Source organism: Bison bison, unplaced genomic scaffold, assembly GCF_000754665.1.
Source record: "Bison bison bison isolate TAMUID 2011002044 unplaced genomic scaffold, Bison_UMD1.0 scf7180017864379, whole genome shotgun sequence".
Lineage (NCBI taxonomy): Eukaryota > Metazoa > Chordata > Mammalia > Artiodactyla > Bovidae > Bison > Bison bison.
The window spans coordinates 11,427,855-11,438,023 of record NW_011494951.1 but is presented as its reverse complement, the minus strand read 5'-3'; the positions used below and the strand labels follow the sequence as shown (position 1 = coordinate 11,438,023).

Here is a 10,169-nt window from a genome sequence, read left to right as displayed (position 1 = left end):
GGTACATATACACAATGGAGTATTACTCAGCCATTAAAAAGAATACATTTGAATCAGTTCTAATGAGGTGGATGAAACTGGAGCCAATTATAAGGAGTGAAGTAAGCCAGAAAGAAAAACACCAATACAGTATACTAACACATATATATGGAATTTAGAAAGATGGTAATGATAACCCTGTATGTGAGACAGCAAAAGAGACACAGATGTATAGAACAGTCTTTTGGACTCTGTGGGAGGGGGTGGGGATGACTTGGGAGAATGGCATTGAAACATGTATAATATTATATAAGAAACGAATTGCCAGTCCAGGTTCGATGCAGGATACAGGAAGCTTAGGGCTGGTGCACTGGTATGACCCAGAGGGATGGTATGGGGAGGGAGGTGGGAGGGGGGACTCAGGATTGGGAACACGTGTACACCTGTGGCAGATTGATGTTGATGTATGGCAAAACCAATAAGATATTGTAAAGTAATTAGCCTCCAATTAAAAAAAAAAAAAAACCACATCAATTTTTCGGCACTCAGCTTTTTTCACAGTCCAACTCTCATATCCATACATGACCACTGGAAAAACCATAGCCTTTAACAACTTTCAAATCAACAATAGAGTATTGCTCACAACAGCTGCCATTCTGTACACTGTAACCTTACAACCTTCTAACTTTGTAGATGGCAATTTGTACCTTACAGCCTCCATCATGCATCCACCCTACTCTCCTGTTTTTGGCACCCACCAATCTGTTCTCTCTGTACATGAACCCATTTTTCACATATTTTCTCTTTTCCGTTAATTCATGTACGCATGACACCATACTGTATTTCATCTTCCTCTGTCTGACTGTTTCCCTGAGCATAATGCCCTCAAGTTCCACCCATGTTGCTGCAAATGGCAGGATTTTCTCTTTGGATGGTGAATAACACTGTGTACGTATACCATGTTTTATTGATCTGATCATCCATTGATGATTGGTTGATTCCACACCTTGACTATTATAAATAATGCTGCAGTGAACATGAGGATACAAAAGTCTTTTCAAAATAGCATTTTTGTTGCCTTTGAATATGAAGAGAGGGGATGGCTGAATCAGCTCTATTATTAATTTTGGGGGGAATCTCCATACTGTTTTCATCATGGCTGGGCCAATTTACATTCAAGCCAACAGTGCATGAATGTCTCCTTTTCTCCTTATCCTGATGTACATTAGTTGTTTCTTTTCTCATAAACAATAGCTGTTCTAATAGTTGTGAGGGTGTACCTCTGTCTGGTTTGATTTGTTCAGCATCTTTGTCCGTCTGTTGGCATCTCCATGTCTTCCTTGGACAAATGTCTTTTCAAGACCTCTGTCCATTTTTTACCTGACTTGTTTGCATTATTACTACTGATTTGTATGTGTTCTTTATATATTTTGGATATTAACCCTTTTCAGATTTATGGCTTGCAAATATTTTCTCTCCTTTCATAGGTTGTCTTTATTTATGGTATTTCTTTGCTGTGCAGAAGCTTTTAGTTTGATGTAGTCTGCTTCTTGATTGTTCTTGTTTATCCCTTTCCACGTGGTGCCAATCCAAAAACTCATCATCAATACCAATGATGAATAATTTACTGCACACATTTTCTTCTGGAGGTTTTATAGTTTCACATGTCCTACTCTTTGTGAACACTTGGACTATACAGTCCATGAAATTCTCCAGGCCAGAATACTGGAGTGGGTAGCTGTTCCCTTCTGCGTGGGATCTTCCCAACACAGGGATTGAACCCAGGTCTTCTGCATTGCGGGCAGATTACCAGCTGAACCACCAGGGAAGACCAAGAATAGTGGAGTGGGTAGCCTATTCCTTCTCCAGTGGATCTTCCCAACCCAGGAATTGAACTGGAGTCTCCTGCATTTCAAGTGGATTCTTTACCAGCTGAGCTACCAGGGAAGCCCTTATAGTTCCAGGAGTTACAATCAAGTCTTTGCTTAACTTGGGTTACTCTTTGAGTACAGTGTCAGGCAGTGGTCCAACCTCATTCTACACATGAGGATGTTTGATTCAAGGCAGGCTGGGGATTTTGCACCAACAGGTGCTTCAGGCTGCCTGCTGTGTGGGCCACAGGTGGGAGCGAGTGAGATCAGATGAAGTGGGGGACTTAGTGTGGCAAGCTGTGAGTATCAGGAGGAGAGTTTGGCCCAAAGCCTCTCCTTGTTGTCCATCTGCTTTGCAGAGACTGCCCAGCATGGCTCAGGTCCCTGGAAGCAAGAGGCTGTGACGCTGCCCCCAAGGGTCCACCTGCAGATCCTCAGCATCCCCGGCTGGAAGTACAGCTCAAGCCACATAGAGCACCTGTGGACTCTCCAGAAAGGTGCTGCAGGTGTTCAGGTGTCCAGACTCACTCCTGCCTCCACATGTCAACCCTGGTCCCCCAACCCTTCACCAGACAAAGGACCCTCCTCAGAGTCATCCAGGCTCTGTGAGGTCACACGGTTTCCTTATCTGCCCAATGAGGGGTCTGAGGCCCACAGGGAGGCAGGTCATTCAGCAAGCAGGAACAAGGTTGGTCTGGATAACATCAGATGCAGTGACTGTGTACAGAGGGAAGCCCATAGCAGGTGATCAGGGACGGCTTCCTGGAGGAGGAAACAACTGCCAGGTATCCATTATTCATATCACCAAGGCGTTTGCTCCACCGTACCTGCTCTGTTACACTGCATGTGTCTCAATGGCATGGCTCACTTTGCCTCAGCCACCCTTCTGCTCTCAGAGACCCACCAAGGGCTATCACCCTCCAGTGTAAGTGTCTGTGGAATGAGGAGGAGGAAAATGAGGCAGAGGCCAAAGGTCATCTTTGTCTCTGATAGAGGGATGATGCTGAGTGTGGCTCAACTCTGTAGACGAAAGTAGCTGGGCTGGTCAAGTCCATCCCGTTAGAGAGAGATTGGTATAGACTGAACCAGGGGAGCCACAGCCACACAAGGGATGCCGTGAGGCCTGCTGCCTCTCCTGTTGCTTGAAACCTCAAGGAACCACCATCAGCATGATCATTGCCATCGTTGTCGTCACCACCATCTTCATCACCATTATCCTCGTCAACTTCATGTTCTGCACCGAGAAGTCCTTCCCTGATTCTAGAGCTCCAGTCCCTAACCTCGGCTCTACGAATGGAGAGAAGAGAATTTGCAGGCCTCTTAGGCTGCAGTAACAAGGAGCCCACAGCATCACTGTCCTCCCACAGCACAGGTCATTTTGTCCCCGTGTTCTGTGGGATCGGCAGGATGGCCCTTCTCATCTGGTCTTAAAGGACCAGCAGATGGAGGCTGTATTATAACACGTTTCCTATGTCTCGGTGGCAGAAATAACACCGCAGTGACTGTGCACAGTTACTGTACTCTGTACAGTCACATTTGTGATGGTGCCTCATCTTCAGGGTTACAAGGCCACACCCCCCTTCACAGGGGCTGGAGCAGAGAGAATCTTCCAGAGAACAGGAGGCTGGAGGGACAGGCCCAATGAGGACCTCACCAGTGAATAAGAACGAAGACTTTCCAGACTTCAGCGCCAGCCTCAGTGTGGGTGGTGGGAGGTGACCACTTTGGTTGCGCTTGGATTGGAATCCTCCCTGCTTCTTCTTTATGCACTTCAGCTGTGTGTCTGGGCAAGTGCCCACCCCTCTCTGAGCCTTGTTTTTCTCATCTGTGAAGTGGGGCTGTGTTAGCTGCCTGCAAGGGAGGGGGAAGATGTGAAATGGAGGTGAGAGTGTAAAGTGCCAGGCCGAGACTGTCCTCATGCCACCTTCCTTCTGTCCCTAAGACCAAAAGCACGAGGCCAAGGCAGACCTCCGCTGCATCCTGCTGCAGCTCCAGCACCTGTATGAGGTGGACCAGGACCCCGTGCTGTCTCGGCCTGTGACGGTGAAACTGCAGGTCACCTGCCCCTCCTGTGTCCTGCTCCAACACACTGAATCAGGCCCCAGGAGGAGGCACCCTCAGGAGACAAACCCTGGTGTGACTACCCAGACTCAGATGGTACCTGGCAAACACCACATCAGGGTGGTCTCACAAAGGAACCTGGGGGTCCCTCACCCTGCCTCACGGTGGCCTTCTGAATTTACCATCATGTAGCACACATGTATTTTGTTTATCATTTTTTCTTGTAGTACTTCTTACACAACACAGAAGTTACATGCTTAATAAGAAAGTGAACAGATTCTTGCACAGATTCCCTAGTGAGTGATCAGAGTCACACAGTCCAGGGGCGAGTCTGGGTGCCCCCTCTGGGCTTCATGGGCCCCTGAGCTCTGGGCCTGTCTCCTCACCTGTAGATGGGGAGGAGAGAGTCTTTGCCCACAGGGATGCTGAGAGGCTGGGGCGGGACTGTGTGCACACAGGTGCCTGGCACCTGGCACACCTGATGGGTGTCAGTGTCCCAGACCCCGATTTCTGTCCTCTCAAGCAAGCACGGCCCTCAGGAGCAGATGTAAAGGCAGAGGGCAGATGGTAGCAGCACAGGGAGCCTGCCCTCCTTGCCTCCCCTCCCCCCGCTCAGGAAAGCTCCTGCAGGACAACCCCTGCCCTCAGGGCAGCTGCCTGTCCTTCCTTCCCAGGAGTGTTCACCCACCTCCCCTCTCAGCATGGAGGCTGGTTTAATGCTCATTCGGGAAAAGGGGATGCAGAACACAACTGACATCATCCCAGGACCATGCAGGGCTCCAGAGACCATTGCGGAGAGACAGGCATTCAGTGTTGGAATGGCTCGACATGCCTGTAACCTGCTGGGAGTGCTGATCCAGCTCGGCACTTGGGAGCAGCTCCTTCCAGCCTCAGTTCCTCATCTGTAAAATGGGACTGCCCCGCCTCCTGCAGGGACTTGCACTACAATGAATGTGGGGGATGCTGGGCCCTGGGCCCTGGTGCGGCTGCCGTGTTGCTGTCGGGTTCTCTGCTCAGATCTGCGGTCCGGGTGCTCACCCCTCCCTGTGCTCTGTCCTGCAGTCTGTGCTGCGGGGACTGGGCTCTGTGGTGTCTGTGGAGGAGCACTGGCTCACAGGGACCTGAGACGTGAGGAAGATGCACCGCTGGACCTGTGTATCTTCCTCACGCAGGACCCTCACGGCCACAGAGGTTCAGATGCCCTGGTCCTGACCATGCTCTGGGTCCCCATCCTAACCCTCAGCCAGACCCCAGCTCTGCCCCTAAGGCCTGTGTGACCTGGAGCTGACCATCCTCCTTCTCCGGGTCTCAGTCTTCCTGAATCAACCAAAGAAGGTTGTAGACTCTAAGTTCCAGTTCAGTTTCCATCTGCCAGGGCTCCACACGAGTGTGTGTGTCTATGTGTGCATGGCTGTGTGAATGTTTGTGCACATGTGTGTTCAAGACCACACACGTCACCCAGGTCTAGATGAACCCAAGATTTGCATGTGTACCCTGAGGGGTTGTGATACCCTCCATGGTGTGCATTACACTGCACACCCATTTACTCCTGTGAACCCCAGGCTACTTCTTGCCTCCCAGCGTTTACCAGTGCTCCCCCCTCCACCTGGTTTGCCTTTGATCTTCATCTGGACCAGCTCCTAGTCAGGCTCCCTCAGATTCATGGCTGGGTCAGGTGCCTCCTCTGCTCCTCCTTCCTTGTCAATTGGCTCTGACTTGTTTATCTTTTCTTTATCTACTGCACACAGCATAGTCTGGATATGTAGGTAGACACCACAGTTCAGTTCAGTCACTCAGTCATGTCTGACTCTTTGTAAACCCATGGACTGCAGCACGCCAGGCTTCCCTGTCCATCACCAACTCCCGGAGCTTACATAAACTCATGTCCATCAAGTCAGTGATGCCATCCAACTATTTCATCCTCTGTCATTCCCTTCTCCTCCTGCCTTCAATCTTTTCCAGCATCAGGGTCTTTTCAAATGAGTAGGTTCTTTCATCAGGTGGCCAAAGTATTGGAGTTTCAGCTTCAGCATCAGTCCTTCCAATGGATATTCAGGACTGATTTCTTTAGGATGGACTGATTGGATTTCCTTGTGGTCCAAGGGACTCTCAAGAGTCTTCTCCAACACCACAGTTCAAAAGCATCAATTCTTTGACACTCAGCTTTCTTTATAGTCCAACTCTCACATCTATACATGACTACTGGAAAAACCAAAGCTTTGACTAGACAGACCTTTGTTGGCAAAGTAATGTCTTTGCTTTTTAATATGCTATCTAGGTTGGTCATAACGTTACACCACCTAAGAAGAACAAAGAATCTCCCAACATTGTACATAGTGAAGAAAGGCAGACATGAAAGATGCATTCTGTGCAATCATGTTTAGAAGAATGTCCAGAATTGGTAAATTTTCTAGTACATTAGAAGCCTTCTATGATGCCACATCACACTGCATCAGGATCTCACACACCCCACCATGTAAGGTAGCCACTATATGGAATTTTGTATCAGTGCTTCACTGGCTTTTCTTTATTGCCAGGGTTCCTACACAATACATGTTTAATATGATAAAACATATGATAACAATTCACTATTTGGAATTGTGTGCAAGTTATACCTGACCTAGAAAGTGATCAATCATCAACAGATATTCACATAATGGTTTCCCGTGGTTACAGTAACAGAGAGCCACAAACTGGGTGTGTTAAGCCATAGAAAAGGCCAGATCAAAGGGTCAGTAGGGAAGCTGCCTTCTGAGTCTGTGTGGGATACTATGTCCCACACCTCTGTCCCAGCTTCTGGAGATGAACGGGCCATCTTTGCCCTTCATTGTGTTGTAGAAGCATCACTTGTTGTGTGCCTTCATCTTCCAAAGGCCTGTGTCCAAATTTCCACTCCTTGTGAGGACACCGGTCAAACTGGATTAGGGACTCACTCTCAAGTCCTTGATTAAAGAATTAAATCTGCAAAGACTTTATTTTCAAACATGGTCACTGGGGGTTGCAATTTTAATATCTGAATTTGGGACAGGACACAATTTAACCCATCACAGTACAGACATTCAGGGACAAATCTGAGGTGTACAATAACTTACTTCATAGTTTATTTAGTGTTTATCAGGCAGCTGCTTGTGCAAGAACTTGGAAATAGCACAAAATCCCCACCTTTGTGGAGCACAGACAACAAGGGCAGGAAGGGTATTTCATGATGTGCATTGTTTAGTCAAAGCTATGGTTTTTCCAGTAGTCATGTATGGATGTGGGAGTTGGAACGTAAAGAAGGCTGAGCACTGAAGAATTGATGCTTTTGAACTGCAGTGTTGGAGAAGACTCTTGAGAGTCCCTTGGACTGCAAGGAGATTAAATCAGTCAATCCGAAAAGAAATCAATCTTGAATATCCATTGGAAGGACTGATGCTGAAGCTGAAGCTCCAATACTTTGGCTACCTGATGCGAAGAGCTAACTCACTGATAAAGACCCTGATGCAGGGAAAGATTGAGGGCAAAGGGAGAAGGGGGTGACAGAGGATGAGATGGTCGGATGACATCACTAACTCAATGGGCATGAGTTTAAGCAAACTCAGGGAGATGGTGAAGGACAGGGAAGCCTGGGGGTACTACAGTTGATAGGGTCACAAAGAGTTAGACATGACTTAGCAACTGAACAACACCACCAACACTAGGAAAAAACTACTGACTACTAGGAAGTAGATCACAGACTGCAACCCTGATAACCAATGTCATAAAGTAATATTATGAGAAATAGTTTGATTGTGCATGGACTGGGTTGAGGTGCTGTGAGCCTGCCAGGCACCTTGGTGAACAGGAAGAAAGAGCATCTTCTCTGGTGGAAACATCTGCAGGGATCAGGGAACAACAGATCAGTTGGGGAGGGGATAGATGTGAGCAGTTCTCCTGTGGGTGAGGTTCAACCTGCACAGCTATCTGCAGCAGTCTTGGGGAGGAGCCCAAGAAGTCTCGCAAGAAGTGCAATCCTGCTGTGGGAAAATGGTGACCTTGACATTGCCTAGGTGGTGACTGAATCCTTTCTCCATGGCTGATGAATAATGTGGCCTGAGCAATTCACTTATTTCTCTGAACTTAAAACTGCCAATTAACAAGGAAACACAAACCCTAAATGATACAATGGACCAGTTAGACCCAATTGATATTTATAGGACATTTCACCCCAAAACAATGAATTTTACCTTTTTCTCAAGTGTACATGGAACCTTCTCCAGGATAGATCACATTCTGGACCATAAATCTAGTCTTGGTAAATTAAAAAAACCTGAGATCATTCCAAACATCTTTTCTGATCACAATGCAGTAAAATTAGATGTCAATTACAGGGGGGAAAAAAGCTATTAAATAACGCTGCTGAATAACCAACAAATCACAGAAGAAATCAAAAAAGAAATCAAAATATGCATAGAAATGAATGAAAATGAAAACACAACACCCAAAACCTATGGGACACCATAAAACCAGTGCTAAGGGGAAAGTTCATAGCACTACAGGCATACCTCAAGAAATAAGAAAAAGTCAAATAAAAACCTAACTTTATACCTAAAGCAACTAGAAAAGGAAGAAATGAAGAACCCCAGGGTTAGTAGAAGGAAAGAAATCTTAAAAATTAGGGCAGAAATAAATGAAAAAGAAAAGATACCATAGCAAAAATCAACAAAACTAAAAGGTGGTTCTTTGAGAAGATAAATAAAATTGACAAACCATTAGCCAGACTCATTAAGAAACAAATGGAGAAGAATCAAATCAACAAAATTAGAAATGAAAATGGAGAGATCACAACAGACAACACAGAAATACAAAGGATCATAAGAGACTATTATCAGCAACTATATGCCAATACGGAGAAGGCAATGGCACCCCACTCCAGTACTCTTGCCTGGAAAATCCCATGGATGGAGGAGCCTGGTAGGCTGCAGTCCATGGGGTCGCTAAGAGTTGGACACGACTGAGCGACTTCACTTTCACTTTTCACTTTCATGCATTGGAGAAGGAAATGGCAACCCACTCCAGTGTTCTTGCCTGGAGAATCCCAGGGACAAGGGAGCCTGGTAGGCTGCCGTCCATGGGGTCACACAGAGCCGGACATGACTGAAGTGACTTAGCATAGCATATGCCAATAAAATGTACAACTTGTAAGAAATGGACAAATTCTTAGAAAAGTACAAGTTTCCAAAACTGAACCAGGAAGAAAGAGAAAATCTTGACAGACACATCACAAGCATGGAAATTGAAACTGTAATCAGAAATCTTCCAGCAAACAAAAGCCCAGGACCAGATGGCTTCATAGCTGAATTCTACCAAAAATTTAGAGAAGAGCTAACACCTATCCTACTCAAACTCTTCCAGAAAATTGCAGAGGAAGGTAAACTGCCAAACTCATTTTATGAGGCCACCATCACCCTAATACCAAAACCAGACAAAGATGCCACACAAAAAAGAAAACTGCAGGCCAATATCACTGATTAACACAGGTGCACAAATCCTTAACAAAATTCTAGCAAACAGAATCCAACAACATATTAAAAAGATCATACATCATGACCAAGTGGGCTTTATCCCAGGGATGCAAGGATTCTTCAATATTCACAAATCAATAATTGTGATACACCACATTAATAAATTGAAAGAATAAAACCCATATGATTATCTCAATAGATGTAGAGAAAGCGTTTGAAAAAATTCAACATCCATTTGTGATAAAACCCTCCAGAAATCAGGCATAGAAGGAACATACATCAACATAATAAAAGCCATATATGATAATCCCACAGCAAATATTATCCTCAATTGTGAAAAATTGAAAGCATTTCCCGTAAAGTCAGGAATAAGACAAGGGTGCCCACTCTCACCACTACTGTTCAACATAGTTTTGGAAGTTTTTGCCACAGCAATCAGAGCAGACAAAGAAATAAAAGGAATCCAGATTGGAAAAAGAGAAGTAAAACTTCCACTCTTTGCAGATGACATGATCCTCTACATAGAAAACCCTAAAGACTCCACCAGAAAATTACTAGAGCTAATCAATGAATATAGTAAAGTTGCAGGATATAAAATCAACACACAGAAATCCCTTGCATTCTTATACACTAACAATGAGAAAACAGAAAGAGAAATTAAAGAAACAATTCCAGTCACCATTGCAACAAAAAGAATAAAATACTTAGGAATATATCTATCTAAAGAAACACAAGACCTAAATATAGAAAACTATAAAACACTGATGAAGGAAAT

The 10,169-nt window shown here is 45.5% G+C and overlaps 1 pseudogene; it reads left to right on the top strand.

Moving 5' to 3' along the window:
- LOC105001200 overlaps positions 1 to 5,123 on the top strand; it is a 25,576-nt pseudogene extending 20,453 nt beyond the window's left edge.
- The last annotated feature ends 5,046 nt before the right edge of the window (positions 5,124 to 10,169 follow it).